The following is a 17,141-nucleotide window of genomic DNA, read 5'->3' on the forward strand; positions in this document are numbered from 1 at the left end:
TCCGGGGAAGTGCTCTGCTCCCCCGCACCAGGGCCAGGGAGTGGAGCACTTCATGGGAGCCAGCAGCGCCCACGTCAGCCCCCTGCCCCAGCCTCCATCTCTGCCTTGCCTCATCTTGGGGAGGAGCTGCTGCCTGCCCCAGTGAGGCTCCGTTGGCTCCGGGACACTGCTCCGCTCCCCAGCCCTGACACCACATGCCTCCTCACTCCCCAAGGCAATGCGGGGGAGCAGTGCAGTGTCCTGGAGCCAGTGGAGCCTCACTGGGGCAGGCAGCGGCTCCTCCCCAAGGTGAGGCAAGGCAGGGATGGAGGCTGGGGCAGGGGGCTGGTGCAGGCTCTGCCGGCTCCAGCGAAGTGCTCTACTCCCCAGCCCTGATGTGGGGGAGCGGAGCACTTCCCCGGAGCTGGCAGAGCCTGCACCAGGCTCCCGCCCCAGCCTGTTCTTGTGCGCAGCCTTGAAAAGGCTGCGCGTGGCCACACTTTTAGTTGTGCATGGCCATGCACGTGCACACCTTGGAGGGAACCTTGCCTGGGAAACAAGCAGGAAGACTTGAAAGTCTTCACACAGTCAGGGAAATATGATGTGACTGAAATAACAGAGACTTGCTGAGATAGCTCACATGACTGGAGCACTGTCATGGATGGGTAAAAACTGGAAGGAAAGACAGGGAAGAAGAGGAGGTGGAGTTGCACTTTATGTAAAAGAGATGTATGATTGCTCAGAGCTCCAGTATGAAACTGGAGATAGGTTTGTTGAAAGTCTCTGAGTTAGGGTCAAAGGAGAGAGCAACAAGGGTGATGTTGTGCTGGGGGTCTGCTACAGACCACTAGTCCAGGGGGATGTGGTGAATGAGGCTTTTTTCAAACAGCTAACAGAAGTTTCCCAGTCACAGGTCCTGGTTATCATGAGGGACTTCAAACAGCCTGACATCTGCTGGGAGAACAATACAGCAGTGCACAGGCATTCCAGGAAGTTTTTGGAGAGTGTTGGGGACAAATTCCTGGTGCAAGTGCTGAAGTGGCCAACTAGGGGCTGTGCTCTTCTTGACCTGCTGCTTGCAAACTGGGAAGAATTGGTGGGAAGGTAGTGGTGAATGACAAGTTGGGTAGCACTGGCCACAAGATGATTGAGTTCAGGATCCTGAGGAAAGGAAGGAAGGAGAGCAGCAGAGTTTAGACCCTGGACTTCATAAAAATAGACTTTGACTTGCTCATGGAACTCATGAGCAGAATCTCCTGGGAAGCTAGTCTGAGGGGGAGAGGAATCCAGGAGAGCTGGCTGTACTATAAAAAATCCTTACTGAGAGTGCAGGAACAAACCATCCCAATGTGCAGGAAGACTAGCAAGCATGGCAGAAGACTAGCTTGGCTTAGCAGGGAACTCTTCAGTAAGCTAAATCACAAAAAGGAAGCTTATAGAAAGTGGAAACTTGGACAAGCAACTAGGGAGGAGTATAGGAGTATTGCTCAGGCATGCCAGGATGAAGTCAGAAAGGCCAAATCATAATTGGAGTTGCAGCTAGCAAGGGTTGTGAAGGGTAACAAGAAGGTTTTCTACAAGTATGTCAGTAGCAAGAGGAGGATACAGTCAAGTGTGGGTCCCCTGCTGGATGTGGGAGGCAACCTAGTGATAGAGGATTCAGAAAAGGCTCAAGTACTCAGTGCCTTTTTCAGCTCAGTCTTCATAGACAAGGTCAGATTCCAGACTACTGCACCTGGCAGCGTGGCTTAGGGAAGAGATGAGCAGCCAATAGTGCTGGAAGAAAAGGTGAAAAAACTGGACTCTGAGTGGTCTAGGAAACTATCTAAAAAAGCTGGGGCCCATGCAGTCCATACAAATCCATGGAGCCAGATGGGGCGCACCTGAGGGTGCTGAGGGAGTTGGCCAATGTGGTTGCAGAGTCACTGGCCATAACCTTTGAAAACTCAGGGTGACTGGGAGAGATCCTAGACAATTGGAAAAGGGTAAATATAGTACCCATATTTAAGAAAAGGAAAAAGGAGGATTCTGGAAACTACAGCCTGGTCAGTCTCACCTCAGTCACTGGAAAAATCATGGAGCAGGTCCTCAAGGAATCCATTTCTAAGCACTTGGAGGAGAAGAAGCTGATTAAGAACAATCAGCATGGATTCACCAAGGGCAAGTAGTTCCTGACCAACCTGATTGCCTTCTATAATGAAATGAATGACTCTGTGGATGTAGGGAGACCAGTGGATGTGGTGTACCTTGACTTTAGCAAGGCTTTTGATACAGTCTCCCACAACATTTTCTCAGGTAAGCTAAGGAAGTACAGGTTGGATAAATAAACTGTATGGTAGATGAAAAACTGGCTGGATCATCAGGCTCAGAGGGTAGTAGTCAATGGCTCAGTGTCTAGTTGGCAGCCTGTATCAAGTGGAGAACCCCAGAGGTCGGTCCTGGGGCTGGTTTTGTTTAATGTCTTCATCAATGACCTGAAAGATGGCAGAGTGCACTCTCAGCAAATTTGCAAATGACAACAAGCTACAGGGAGTAGCAGATATGCTGGAGGGTAGGGTTAGGATTCAGAGAGACCTAGACAAACTGGAGGATTGGACCAAAAGAAATCTCATGAGGTTCAAAAGGATGAGTACAAAGTCCTGCACTTAGGATGGAACAATCCCATGCACCGGTACAGGCTGGGGGCTGACTGGCTGGGCAGCAGCTCTGCAGAGAAGGACCTGGGGCCAATACGAGCCAACAGTGTGCCCTTGTTGCCAAGAAGGCGAACAACATAGTGGACTGCATTGGTAGGAGTGTTGCCAGCAGATCAAGGGAAATGATCATTCCCCTCTCTTCAGCACTGGTAAGGCCACATCTGGTGTAGAGTGTCCAGTTTTGGACCCCACCCCACACTACAGAAAGGATATGGACAAATTAAAGAGAGCCCAGTGGAAGGCAGTGAAAATGCCTAGGGGAATGGGAATCATGATTTATGAGGAGAGGCTGAGGGAACCAGGCTTATTTAGTTTAAAGAAGAGAAGACAGAGGAGATTTAAGAGCAGCTGTCAATTACCTGAAGGGTGGTTATAAAGAGGATGGAGCTAGACTGTTCTCAGTGGCAGTAGATAACAGAACAAGGAGCAGGGGTCTCAAGTTGCAGCAAGGGAAGTTTAGGTGAGATATTAGCAAAAACTCTCTCACTAGGAGGGTAGTAAAGCACTAGAACAGGTTACCCAGAGAGATTGTAGAATCTCCATCCTTCAAGGTTTTTAAGACCTGGCTAGACAAAGTCTTGGCTGGGATGATATAATTGTGGATGGTCCTGCTTTGAGCAGGGGGTTCGACTAGATGACCTCTTGAGGTCCCTTCCAACCCTAATTTTCTATGATTCTATCTCCCTTGAACCACCCCCACAGTGTTCAGGCAGGACAACACAACCTCACAAGCACGGCAGCCTTCACTGTATGCCATGAAGGATCAAAAAGGTTACCAAGCATTGCTATAAGCAAATCTTGTATCAAGGAAACCGACTCCCTATTCCATGACTGGTTGGCACTGATCAAAAAGGGGGTTGTGACATCTTATTATAAGCAAGGAAATCTAATGGATCTGGTTAGCTCTCTCATCCAGAAGCAAACCGCTGAGCATGCTGATTGGTCTGTTATACATAGTTTTGCTAAATTTCTCTGTGTTGAAGTAATTCAAATGGTCTTCTGACTCAAACAGCAATTGTCTAATTTAGTAGACTCTGCCACTACACTCTGGCACTGGTTCACACCTCCCCACACAGTAAAATCCAGCTTTGAATGGGCATAGTACTTTACCATTAAGAGCATGGAGCATAATAAATAACAGTAGTTTCCACAAACTATGCTGCATGGGTAGTGAAGATGCTTGAGATTACTTGCCCACACATGAGGTCTCTCAATGAAACTCAAAATTCTACTTTCTCAAGTTTCAGAGATTTGGTTTCCGTGAATGATTCCAGATCCCACTGGAAACATTCCAGGTCAAATGACAAATGCTGAAACAGTTTTCATATTTATTCATGGAGCTTATTTGACAGCATTTCTTAGAACTGTGCACTGCTATAAGAAGCTCCATTCATCACCTGAGTCTCACCAGGCAAACAGACAAATGCTGATTCTGAATATGCTCCAGAATCAGATGAAGATAAGCCTTAGTAGCAAGTCCCCTGAGTAAACTGGGAGCATTGGTAGCTCGGGAGCTTGGAGCTCACTCTTTTAACAAAACTGTTATAGGTATCTGGTACCACTACATGCTCTTAATTTGCAATAAACTGTGTTGGAGTCATATGTGGATATATCTACATGGGTGGCTTTGGACACAATCATTAATCAGACTCTCTGCTTAGGAATGTCATTTGGGCTCCCCTCTCTAGATTAGTCATTTCTGCTATAGACACAGCAGATGTAGCTGTTAATAAGCATTTTTCCACAGTTCTATTAGACACTTCTGTTTATTTCATGATACATCATTTCATTTCCATTAGGATCACTTCAGAGTTGGAACTATTCAATAAAGACAAGTGCCAAGCCCTGCTCTTAGGACAAAACAGTCCCATGCACCGATACAGTCTGGGGACTGACTGGCTAAGCGCTAACTCTGCAAAAAAGGACCTGTGTGGACAATAAGATGAATAGTGTGCCCTTGTTGCCAAGAAACCTAACAGCAGACTGGACTGCATTAGTAAGAGCATTGTCAGTGGATCAATTCGGCACTGGTGAGACCATATCTGGAGTACTATGTCCAGTTTTGGACCCCCACTACAGAAAGAATGTGGACAAATTGGAGGGAGTCTAGAGGAGAGCAATGAAAATGGCTAGAGGACTGCGGAACAGGACTTCTGAGAAGAGGCTGAGGGATCTGGGCTTATTTAGTCTGGAGAAGAAAAGACTGAGGGGGCATTTAATATATAACAGTCTTCAACTACCTAAGGGGGTGGGTCCAAAGACAATGGGGCTAGACTATTCTCAGTGGTGGCAGATGACAGAACAAGGAGCAATGGTCTCAAGCTGCAGCAAGGGGGGTTTAGGTTAGATATGAAGAAAACCTTTCTTACTAGGAGGGTGGTAGTAAAGCACTGGAACAGATTATCCAGAGAGGTGGGGAAATCTCCATCCTTGGAGGCTTTTAAAATCCAGCTAGAAAAACCCTTGGCTGGGATGATCTAGTTGGGGATAGTCCTGCTTTGAGCAGGGGACTGGATCAAATGACCTTGTGAGATCCCTTCCAATCCAAATTTCTATGATTCTGTGATTTTATTGCACCACTAACAATACACAGCTAGAATAGAAGTTATTTTGTTTCCACAGGTAATGTTTAGCATGATACTAGTTTGTTAGAAACCAGAAGAGAAAACAAGGATAGAGAAGAAATAAAGGTAGGAAGTGAAAATGAGAAAACACACTGAATTTCTTTCCTGTTTCATGGGGAACATCAATAAAAGATCCAGCACTTGAATCATGTGTGTGTGGCCTGAATTTCCTCTCCCTTCTAAGTGACTACACAAACATTACCTTGTAGACATTTAATTGCTCCTTTCAATCAAACTATTATTTTGTACTCTCAAGTAATCTGAAAACCATTTGAAATAGCTATTTTAATCTCTATCAATTGTGAATGGAGGAATAAAAAATAAATAGATTGCAGCCCATCCTTTCCCTATTTAAGTCTCTAAGCCTTGCCCCTGTTAATATGGCTAGAATCAATTACACTAGCATGCCATTCTTTCTTTCATGAAGTACTGGATTTTTTAAGCTCAAACTAAAATATATATTGTAGGAATCTCTTCCAGCATTAATTCAGAACAGTAAGAGAATTCTTCTTTTTAAAGTGTTTTGGACCAACAAATACTTGTTTAGAAAATAAAAAGAAGTAAGAAGAAACAGTTTAAGATTAAAAGAGCTGAACTGCTTAGATTTATGTCTGTGGGTTTTCAGTTGATTTAAATAGTACTGAATGTCGACTGACGTGAATAGTGAAATGTGGATACAGATGGAAAGCTTACTGGAAAGAAACAATTGCATTGGGTCAGCTTACAAGAGGTGAAAGCCACAATAGGTCAAACTTGTGATTCTCATGGTTGAGCCAAAATCTTTCAGACATGAGGCAGCATTAACTGGATCAGTTTCAATTAAAACTATAGTTCTTTGTCTGCCTTTAAAGAAATGGCTAGTGGAAATTTGTAACTCACCAAAACCATTACCCTCTAGAATTCCCATCTATTTTAAGACAGGTTGGGTTCCCACAAGTTTTGGTTTTACTCAGCTGACTTAATTTACTGATGTTATTTCAGTAAGCTGCCTACACCTTCTGTAACAGAAGTAGAGGGTAGTTTGATAACCTCTTTTTCAATGTTCTTTGGGGTTGAGGGGAATCGGTACAGTCATGTAAGGAAAGCTTGTGGGAGGGGAAAGAAACAGAGAAGGAAGTAGGAGTCTTTACTTGTGGTTGGAGGCAACAGAACAAGTTCACTTAGTTTTTCGAGGTTTTCCATCCTTTTTGGAGATAGCTGCTAAAGCTAATTGACCCCTCCATAATTTCATGGTATGGATTTTTTTTTTTCTGAATGGTGACTGGACCTGGGTTATTTCAGTTTTCTTGTTTCATAAATCACATAAGAATATAGTTATGATTAAACTGAACTTCACAAATTAGGATTTTGGACATAATTTTGATATCCTACTAGTGTTAGGAGTCAGGGTAGCAGGAAGGCTTTAGCCCCCCAGTGACCCTGATTACCAGAGTGGGCCTGGTTGCCAGTGGCCTATTTACCTCCAGGTGGCCAAATTGCCCTGGCTGCCTGGGTATAAGCCTCTGGCCACTCAGTATTCCTCAGGCTATTCAGTAGGACAAATGCTTCTCTTTCTGTGTCCATCTCCTAGTTCTTGGGCACCAGTTCAGATCCCTTACTTCTTGCTCCAGACCCCGGTCCAGTACAGACTCCTGTCTCCTGGTTTGTGGCTTCAGTTTGGTGATTACCCACATTTGGGTCCCTTGCAGCTACAGACACCCATTCCAGATCCCCTGTTAGTGACCCTGGTCTGGATCCCTGCCTCCTGTTTCTGGTTCTGACTTGGTGACTGTGCACATCTTGGTACCTTACAGACCTCCCCCTCCTCACCCAACTGCTTCTCATCTCCAGACTTGCGACTGTAGTTTGGACCCTTGATTTTTGACCTTGCCTGCTCCCTGGATCATGACTTTCTAGTATCAAGCCCTGGCTACCCCTAACAACTAGCAGCAGAGCAAAGACTTCATGGATGGTATTTCCCTCGTTGTTTCAAAATTTGGCCCCTTTAAAAAGCACCATTCCACTATCCCTCAGGGAGGTGGCCCATTGCCGTATCAAAATCAGGACTGAACCATGATGAGTCACTTGCTCAAGCTCCTCCCTCCCCTTCTGCAGACCTTCCTTCAACGTGCTGTTCAGTGTGTGTCTGAGTCCTTTCTCAGGAAAGTCTTTGCTTTTTAAATAAGAATAGTAAGACTTTCAGAATTTGATCATCATATAGCAATCCCCTTCTCTTACTGTATGAGTGATTCTCTGGAAAGCACATAGTAATACCCCTAATGCAATGTTGAAAAAGCAGACTTTCCTGGTTTTTTAGGCTGTTAACACGTCTGGTCAGGTGCTCAAGCCGTTTGGCCCCTCAGCTGTCTTTTGTAGAGGGAATCCCTTCATGAACTAGCATAAAGATTTTCTATCACTCATTTCCCTGCCACTGGAAACTGGCTGGGGGAAAAGGCTCTGGGTTTGTAAGCAATCAAATACCATTTAGAACACCTCAGAGCCAGGCTTTGAGAGCCACATGGGTGGCACAAAGCCATGTTTTCACACACCAATTGATCTTTCACACAACACAAAGTATGGCCCACTAAGCTCTTCCATATTCTGTTTTAGGAGAATTCAACATGCTCCCACAGCTGTTTGTATTTCTTTTATCCAGTTTCTGTAAATGAAACCATTCTGCTTCCTGCCCATCTCCCCAAGAAATGCAAATTCCACATTATGGTTTCTTTTATGTGTAGACCAAGTCCCTGTGTCCTAGCCCATCTTTCCTGTAGAGCCCAAATCCACCAGTTCTCACTGAGGTTCATCAGCTCACCACGTTTCTGATACACCAACTATGTTGAATCCTTTCTCCAGACCACATATACCATTTCTCCCATGTTTCGGTGTAAAAGCATTTATCTTTTTTACTTCTTATGCAGTTATTGTTACTAGCCCCATTTCATGTAGTCTTAACCCTGCTTTTGGTTGGACTGATGACTGGACCATAACGTTTTTGCTACTTTTTCTTGACAGATTCCTCTGGTATAAATTCATTTTGAAAAGAGGGGAAACTGGCTGAAGGTAATTATATTTCTCTAATTTTCCTTCAGCTGTAGAATTCATTACAAAGATGGGAGGAAAGGATTTGTTGAGTTGGTTTCAGGCAGCATTGAGCTGGCAGTTCCAGACATTGTTTGCAATGTCTGCCTACACTGACAGATCTGATGCCACCATAATAAGTAATAGCAGATGTCTTCAAGTCTCTGTCTGTACTAGGAAGATAATCACAGTGACTAGAGCTGTGTTTAAGCATGAGACTAGCAACATAGCTTCAGCAAGGTTTCTTTTCCCTCTGTAAACTAGGCATGATAGTGTTTGAAATCATTTAACAAAACTTGTTTGAATCTGTTGTCCCAGTTCATACTCTATGTGCCTTTAAAGTGAGAAGGTAATATAGTAGCTGATCTCCTTTATGAAGTGTGTATGTGCTTAAGACCCAGAAAACTATGTATGCAAACTTTGAAGGGTCTGGTCAGACAAAAGCTGGCTTAGCTGGAAGTGGTTGATGATCAAACCCAAGGAAGTAATAGGTTTGGGTGTACTTTACAAGCAAATCACCTTAGTCAGATAACCGGATTGTTCTGTTGTTCTGAATCTGTTGTGTTTACTGTGGTTAAATTAAAAGGCACAAGTTGCCATGTGAATTTGGGGAAACATAACAGTCTCAGAGGGAGTCGTATCTTTAAACATAGTGGCCTTAAAAAAACAAAGCAAAACAAAACAAAAAATTTATCTTGGGGGTAACATTAAATGATTACCAGTGTTATGATCAAAGTCTATGCAAAAGATACAGGAAGTCATTAAAACATACTTTGATGGATAGAGAATCTCATGTAAACAAGTGGAAGATGCTTTAATGGAATGCATAAAAAGTGTTTAAAGTCATGACCCCATGTCATGAGGAGCTAACAATATACTGAATTATTTTTCAACCTATCTTTGAAGACATAAATAAATATTGCCCAGAGCTCCTAAGTTTTGCTCATGTGTTGCTAGACAGCATGTATTCTCTTTTCCCCCAAAATGGATATAGGCAACAGGGCTGTGCGAAGCTTCGGTCCCTGATTCGATTTGGCGGAGATTCAGCCCAATTCAGAGGCCAAATCTCCAAATCTGAATCGAATCAGGAGACCCTTTAATCTCTCCAAATCAAATTGTAACCCTCCAGATTGAGTCAGAGAGATTCAGAAAGATTAAGCAATTCGGACATAGACACAGCTTTAAACGTTTTTCTACATACCTCAAGGTACCAGGCAGCTAATGAATGCTGAGATGGTGGGGTGGATGGAACATTCCACAGGAGCATGGGGGGGGCTCCCCAGCGTGCTCAGCAGCAGACCCAGAAGTGGGCCAGAAGCACTTCCGGTCCACTTCCGGGTCTGCCGGGGAGCACACAAGGCCCCCACCCTCCCGCATCCCACTGGCTTGGCAACAGCTGCTTCCTGGGTCTGGGGGGCATGCTCCTGTGGGACACTCCATCTGCCCCATCATTGCAGCATTCACAAGCCACGCCTGGTACCTCGAGGTATGTAGAAAAAACATTTAAAGCTGTGTCTATGGCCGAATCACTGATTCACTGAATCAGCATCGAATTTTCAGATTTGGATTTGGCTGAATCAAATTGGGGGCAGTGATCTGAATCAATTAATCAAATCACTATCCCCAATTCGGGCAAAATCCAAATCAAATATGGCCCATTTTGCATGCCCCTAATAGGCAAGTACATCAAAAGCAAACAGAGGTGCTCCCGCTGTAATAGATGCCTTAGAAATGCCACAGCTAGGCAGATACGTTCAAGCTCCAGTGGAAAGAGTGGTAAAATTGTTAAGCAATCCAAACCAGTTTTGTCCATCCTGGGAATGGGATTTTTATTCTGTCTCTGACCTCTCGCAGACCTTCATTCAATAATTCACTCTTATTCAGACATCTACCAAAGGCCAAGATTTCCAAAAGCTAAAGTCTCTGTAGACTTCTGATGATGACTTGGCCTCTGCTCTGGAAAAAAATCAATAGAAACACACCCAGAGAGCAAGATCCATGACCATGGAGGAGACTTTATTAAGTCAAAGCTGCTCCTGCAAGAGGTCAACTTCTGGGGACATTTTCCATTTAATATTCATATTGACAGAATCATAATCAATAAGCCTGCTCTAGACACTGAGCTCTGTAAAGCTAAGGCTTTAAAAACCAAATTCAAAGTTATTCTACCATGCTAGACAGGATGTGCCCACAGCTCTCTTCAAGTCCTTTGCAGTTAAATAACCAAGATCAAGCTACCAAAGATGAATGAAGATTTTAGGTTGCTTCCCATGGCATTAACATAACAGTTTGCTGTGAATTTCCCACTGTCTTCCTAGTAACACCAAATGGTTCCTTTGTGAATCTATCAAAAGTTTGTACACAGGGGATACAAATCATTTACGTAATGTTTGTCTACAAAAAGTCACCTTCACGGGAGTACCAGAAACACGTCTTGGGAGTCATACCTTCTAAGTTTAGTGTTTCTAATTTGCCATAAAGAAAAATGTTTTTTTGTGGCAATACATGCTTTACAGTTAGTACTTCAAAGAACAGAAACAAACCTTCAGTGTCACGGTCTCACAGAACCCTTATCCCCTTGTCTAACACCATGTGTTCATTCTTGGAATAGATTATTATATATATACATATATGCTCAAGTACGCTTAAAGGATTAAGTTCTGTGGGCTTCAGATAATGGCACTGTGAATAAGCTAAGACACCTAAAATTCAGTAAACACACATTATCACTGCTTCAAAGTCAACAAAATGTGCAAAAAAGAAAACAAACCAAACACTACAGGATCTTCTTATGCTTGGCTCAGAAATTGGTTGTGAATATTTTCAGAGGCTTGGGTAACAGAGAGGCAAAAAAGGTGTTTATGTACCATTTATATACCATTTCAAACAAATTTTAGTTCCATAACAGTTTTTTTTCTTAAATGCTGAGCAATTGAGATCTGCTACCTACCACCTGCATTCTCTGGTTAAAGACATTGACAGATCCTAGTTCAATAGTTGGAATTCCAGGAAGGGCTGTGCGAAACACCATTGTTTCAATTCAACGTCCATTTTGCCATTTTGAAGGCATGGTGTTTTGTTTCATTTTGTTTCAAAGTACTGCTCCGTTTCGTTTTGTCGAAACTGTTTTGCTGTTTTGACGCATTTCAACATTTTGCCCATAGGCTATAATGAGGAATCATGAAAATGCCTAAAACGTTGTCATTTGTTGCCTGATTTGGATGTAAATTGCCCAGATGGTAGCCCCTTCTGAGGCCATGAAGCCTGCCAAGTTTCAAGGAGATATGTGCAGAGCTTTCTTGGAAACTGCACCTCAAAGTCTTGAAAACAAAACTTGTGACACTTGCCGGCAGCCTCCTGTCCTCCAGCATGCAGATCTGGGGGCCCGCACCCCTGGGAGGGCTGCAGAGCTGTGCTGGACCTCCTCCGGGGGGTGTGGGCCCCCAGATCTGTGCTGGATGACAGAAGGCTGCCACTGCCACCTGGGACTGGCGCTGGGCGCAGCCTGCACCCAGTGCCGTGCTCCATTGAGCTCAGCCCAGCAGCGGGAAGTGTAGTGCAGCCTTGGCTCTGCCTGTCTCCTGCCACCAGGCTGAGCTCCATGGGGCTGCAGAGCCAGTCAGAGCACAACCTGGCAGTGGGAGGCAGGGAGAGCCAGAGCTGCTCTTCACCTTCCATCACCGAGCTGAGCTCCATGAGGTTGCGGAGCTGCTCGGAGTGCAGCCCTGGCTCTCCCCTGCCTCCCACCACTGTTACGAAACTCGAAACATTTCAAAACTCTCAAAACATTTTGAGTGCCCTCATTTAATTTCAAAGCTGTTTCGCAGCTTTTTGTTTCATTTCAATTTCGCTGTTTCAAGCTCAAAACACGTTGAAACAGCTTTGAAACGAAACACTGCAAAATTTCACACAGTCCTGCTTATTATCACCAAATCCTCGATCCAAGCGTCAGTGTCCTCTTATAGGTTTGAATGCACTGGCTGTTTTTCAGGAGGATGGGCAGAAGCAGTAGAAAATTATTTCAGTGCAAGCTAATAGAGATCATGGAAATTGTGTGAATACAAATGCAATATTTAAAGTGTGCTTATTCACAAGAAAGTAATTTAAAAAAAATGGCAGCATCTTGCACAACAGATCTGCTCCCAAGACTCAGTTTGAACCTGCTAACACAGAGAAGAAAGTGCCACTGCCTGCACCTACCAGGGCTATAGTATTCCAAGAGAAACAAAGCCCAAATCCAGTCAGTTAATGGGACTGAGGCAAACCATTGTGATACTGCCAAGATATTACTGATGTTCTAAAGAGAAACTCCTTCATCCACATAACAAAAAGGCAGCAAGGTGAGCCCTGAGGGTGTGTCTACTTAATAGGCTGCTCCAAATTGACACCAAAACAGAGAACATCATTATGTTGTTATACTAATTCATGGTCCATCCACATCTTGAATTGAACATGCAGTTCTGGATGTGCCATCTCCAGAAGAATGTAGTAGCAAAAGGAAAAGGTATGGAATGGGGCACCAAAGATGATCTGGGGTGTGGAATGGCTTTTGTATGTGTAGAGAATGAAGAGGCTGGGACTCCTTAGATTGGAAAAGAGACAATTGAAAGGGGGATATGGTAGAGCTCTATAAGGACATGAATGTTGTAGGAAAAAATCAATCAATAATTATTATTTATTATGTCCCATAATACAAGGACTAGGGAGCACCCAATGAAATGATCAGGCAGCAGGGTTAACACAAACAAAAGAAAGCATGTATTACACAATGCAGAATTACCGAATGGAACACATTACCACAGGATGTCGCTGAGGCCAGTAATTTAGGTGGGATCAAAAAGAAATTAGACAAATGTATGGGGGACAGGTTCATCATGGGCTTTTAAATGTAACAGTCAGTGATATAGCCTGCTCATGATAGCAGGGAGGGATCACTCTACCCCATTTCTTATATCCTTCTTCTTGAGCATTCAGTATGTGCCAGTATTGGACACAGGATACTGGCTAAAATATATTCCAATTCTTTCTCTTCACCATACCTTTTTTTTTTTTAAATCAGGTTTTCTCCTGACAGTAGACTTAGGCAAAAGCCATATCTCTTTCTAATGGGACTAAGGCCAGGCCTTAGGCATGGTTAGAGGCATGGTCTAAAAGAGACATATATGTGCCTCTTGTGTAGATGCAACTGCACCACTGACTACACTTTCCCCCATGAAGCTTATTCTACTCGGAGGGGCTGAAATAAATTATAACAGAAACAGCACAGTTTTGCTTGTATATGCTCTGTCCCTGCTAGAAGCACTTTGTTGGCAGAGGATACCAGTTATACTATACTAGTACAGTGTTCCCAACATAGATACAGCCTAAGGTAATAAACTCACTTTGATAGTAGTTCCTGTGAACTCTGCAGAGGTATACGTAGTGGTGAGAAGAGAATCATGCCTTAATTCTACATGAGGTTTATGATCCGAGAGCCACTGCTATCACCTCTAGTTCCACTGCCAGGAGAATGATCACTTTGCAATCCCTGATTGGGTTCTTTTTCTCTTTTCTGACACCAGGCACTGATGGAGAGCTTCTGCAGTTTTGCTCTATTGGCAGATGTTCTAGTGTAGACTGCATTTCCTTCTTGGGCACGTGCCACATCTGGTTTCCAGGTGGGGCTATCAGTTTTTTAATAAGGAACTGGTTGCTCCTATTGGAACCCAAAGCTAGGCTTTCTTCTTAGAGCAGTGTTGGCACTGTCTGCAGAAAGCAGCCTGTTTGGACAGAGCCAAATTTCCGAAGCCACTCCTATTGTGTAAATTCTGTGCCAGGGTTTCTTCCTTCCTGCACTTGTAATCTCTTAAATTGTAGCCAACACAGGTCTTTCTTTCTTATTCTGTGCTGACTCAGTCATGTTTTTATCACGAAAACCCTGCCCGTCTTTTGAATAATTCTGCTTGCTCAACTCACAAGCAGGGCACTGCAGCAGCCTAACAAAACACGCTGCACAATGGCACTGCCCTGGAGCCAAAGGCTAGGAACAGACATTCATAGAATCATAGAAATAGGGTCGGAAGGGACCTTGCAGATCTTCAGGTCCGACCCCCTGCCTGGGCAAAAAGCTCAAGCCTGAATTGATTCACTCTTTGCAGGTTAGTCTGAACTGGGCAGCTTAAACTGATTAATAGCTGGACAGACATGTTATGTTAAACCAGGAAATGCAGGCACATGCCTGCAGTGGCTTAAGCCAGAAGCTGGGGGTGCTAGAGCGTGCCTGCAAACTCCTGCCAAAGGGGAGGGAAGAGAGACACCCTCCCAGGCTCTCACTTCTACCTGCTGGAGTGGAGGGGGGTTGCCCAGGCACCAGCCAAGGCTAGCACACAGGGGATGAGGGAAAAGTCCTTTCTCTGAAGCAAGGTATTGAACACAGCAATTTGTAAAGCATACAGCAGGGAACTACCAAAAATCTTCACCTAAGCTAAGATACAGCCCAGTAAAACACAGCATACACAACTTAGTGTAACTTAAAATGTAAACCAGAAAGACAAGAGTTAGTCTAACTAATCCTGAAGGCAGAGTATCTCCTTACAGGCAGGCATTCAGAAAACCTTTGTGTACATGTTCGGCTTTATAATATAAATGTGGCTTTTTGCATTCTTTGGTGCATCTTCTCTTAACTAAATGTCCAGCATGTGTGATCACTGATGACTGTCAGGTCTTTGCCAACACTTTCCACCTCTCAGTCTGGTCCTGCAAGTCTTAGCTCTGGGCTCAGAGCTGCAGCAGGGCTTGGATCTGCATGCAGATCTGCTTGCTCCTCTCCCCTGCTCCAGGACCACTGTGCAAGTCACACAGCCAAATCCCTGGTGTTCCAGGGAGACAGGGGACAGAATAGGGTTATCATATTTCTGGGTCCAAAAAAGAGGACACCTGTCACAGGGGAAAAGGGGTGGGGCAGTGAAATTTGCCTTGGGCCATGGCAGGCCAGCATCTGGCCACACCCTGCCCCTGCTCAGGCTAGAGAGCAGAGGAGAGGGACCAGCTGTGCTATAGAGCAGAGAACCCTGCTCTGCCCAAAAGCATACCAGGGTGCTGGGGGAGTCTGGTTTATCTTAAACTAGCAAGGGGTCTGGGACAGTCACTGCATAAACCGGTTTGAGCCAAATCAGTCAAGTCTGATGCTACATTCAACCAGGTTTATCTCAAACCGGTTTCAGCTATTCTCAAACTGGTTTATGTGCACTGAACATCTGTTCTGTTACAGGTTTAAACCAGTTTCTGATTACTTAAACCAGTTTATGTGTAATGTCTATCCCTAGCCAAAGGGTCAGCCTTAATCTCTGCTCCAACACTGACGAGGTCATGGATTGTTTCACGGAAGTGAAATACACCATTCTGTCCTTCTTTGCCAAGGACACTTCCTCCCTTCAAATGTCTTTCATCATCTTCCCACCTCTTTTCCATAACCCTGTTTCCTCTTTTCCAGAACTATTATCCTGTCAGTTTTACAAACAGCATCACTTTTGAGTATTTCTGTTTTCTCCATGTGCTTTAACTCAGGTGGATTAACTAGTTCAGCTGTCCTCCCAATATCTCAACCAGCCTTTGATCATCTCCCTTCTAGATTCCAAACACTATTAACTATTACTTATCTTGCCTTCAAGTGACACTCATTTCTCTGGCCCACTGCTTCTCTCTTTTCAGCCTGTAGGTCTCTTAACATCACTGGGGTTGGGCCAGACTCATGTTTGATTTGGTGGTGAGGAACTGTGGTTTACAAGATGCAAGGTAAAACATTCAACAAGAAGCCCCATGTCATCTTATCAGTAAGTTGTTTGACATCCTACATCTATTTTTGTACAAATTGGCATGCCTCCTTATACCAGTAAGAGCCCCTGCAGTTCAATAGCTTATATGAATGGTATCCCACTTCACAGTTTCTTGCTAAACCTTATTATGGTTTTGTTTAAAAAATAAAAAATGGAATGACTTTAGTGCTAGTTAGCTATAGGCAAACCTCTGCAAGTCCAGCCATTCATTTCAGAAAAGTACCTGGCTTTGGGATACTTATTTTGATGTAAAACTTTGTTATAAATCTTTTTGAATTAAGCAGAAAAAAAGAGAAAAAACACCAAACCTCTACAATCATGGTGGACTGCAAAGTTTAAAGTTATAACCAATTTCTATAGAATTCTCTGCACCTGGAAATATGAAAACATTAACCATATTGTACTGAAAAAACTATGTGGACAATTGTTTGAGTGGCAGCAGTATGCTATCTTGGGGCATAAAAGAATTCAATGCTTTCTGAGAATTAGTGTTTTGCATATTCATAATCAGTTTCCCTTGATGTCTTTCCAGTCCTTCCTGTCTTATGTTTCAATCCACTATGCAATTTGATGACAAATTCTAGCCAGAGAAAAAAGTTTCCATAAATCCCATAAAGCTGCTAGCATGTAGAACAAAGGGAAGGAGAGATGTAGCTAACCATCATACATACACTTCACATTTGGTCATTAATAAGTAATCTGTCTTGATGGTTTTGTAAACAATGTATAGACTGAAATGTCACACCAGCTCAGTGGGAAGCATTTGAAAACATTCTGGAAACTGGTTGCTAAATCAAACACATTTATGAAGGCAATTTTATTAGCATTAGAAAAAATTAAACAATTCAGTAACAGGTTGCAAATGAATGCACAGCCGTTGGATTACAGCATCTGTAATATAAAACCAATTTGGAATGAGCCATGCATTGTCCTTTGTGGAACTGTTTTGTTAATGAATTCAAACCAGA

This window comes from Alligator mississippiensis, chromosome 5 (assembly GCF_030867095.1).
Source record: "Alligator mississippiensis isolate rAllMis1 chromosome 5, rAllMis1, whole genome shotgun sequence".
In the NCBI taxonomy this organism is placed as follows: Eukaryota; Metazoa; Chordata; order Crocodylia; family Alligatoridae; genus Alligator; species Alligator mississippiensis.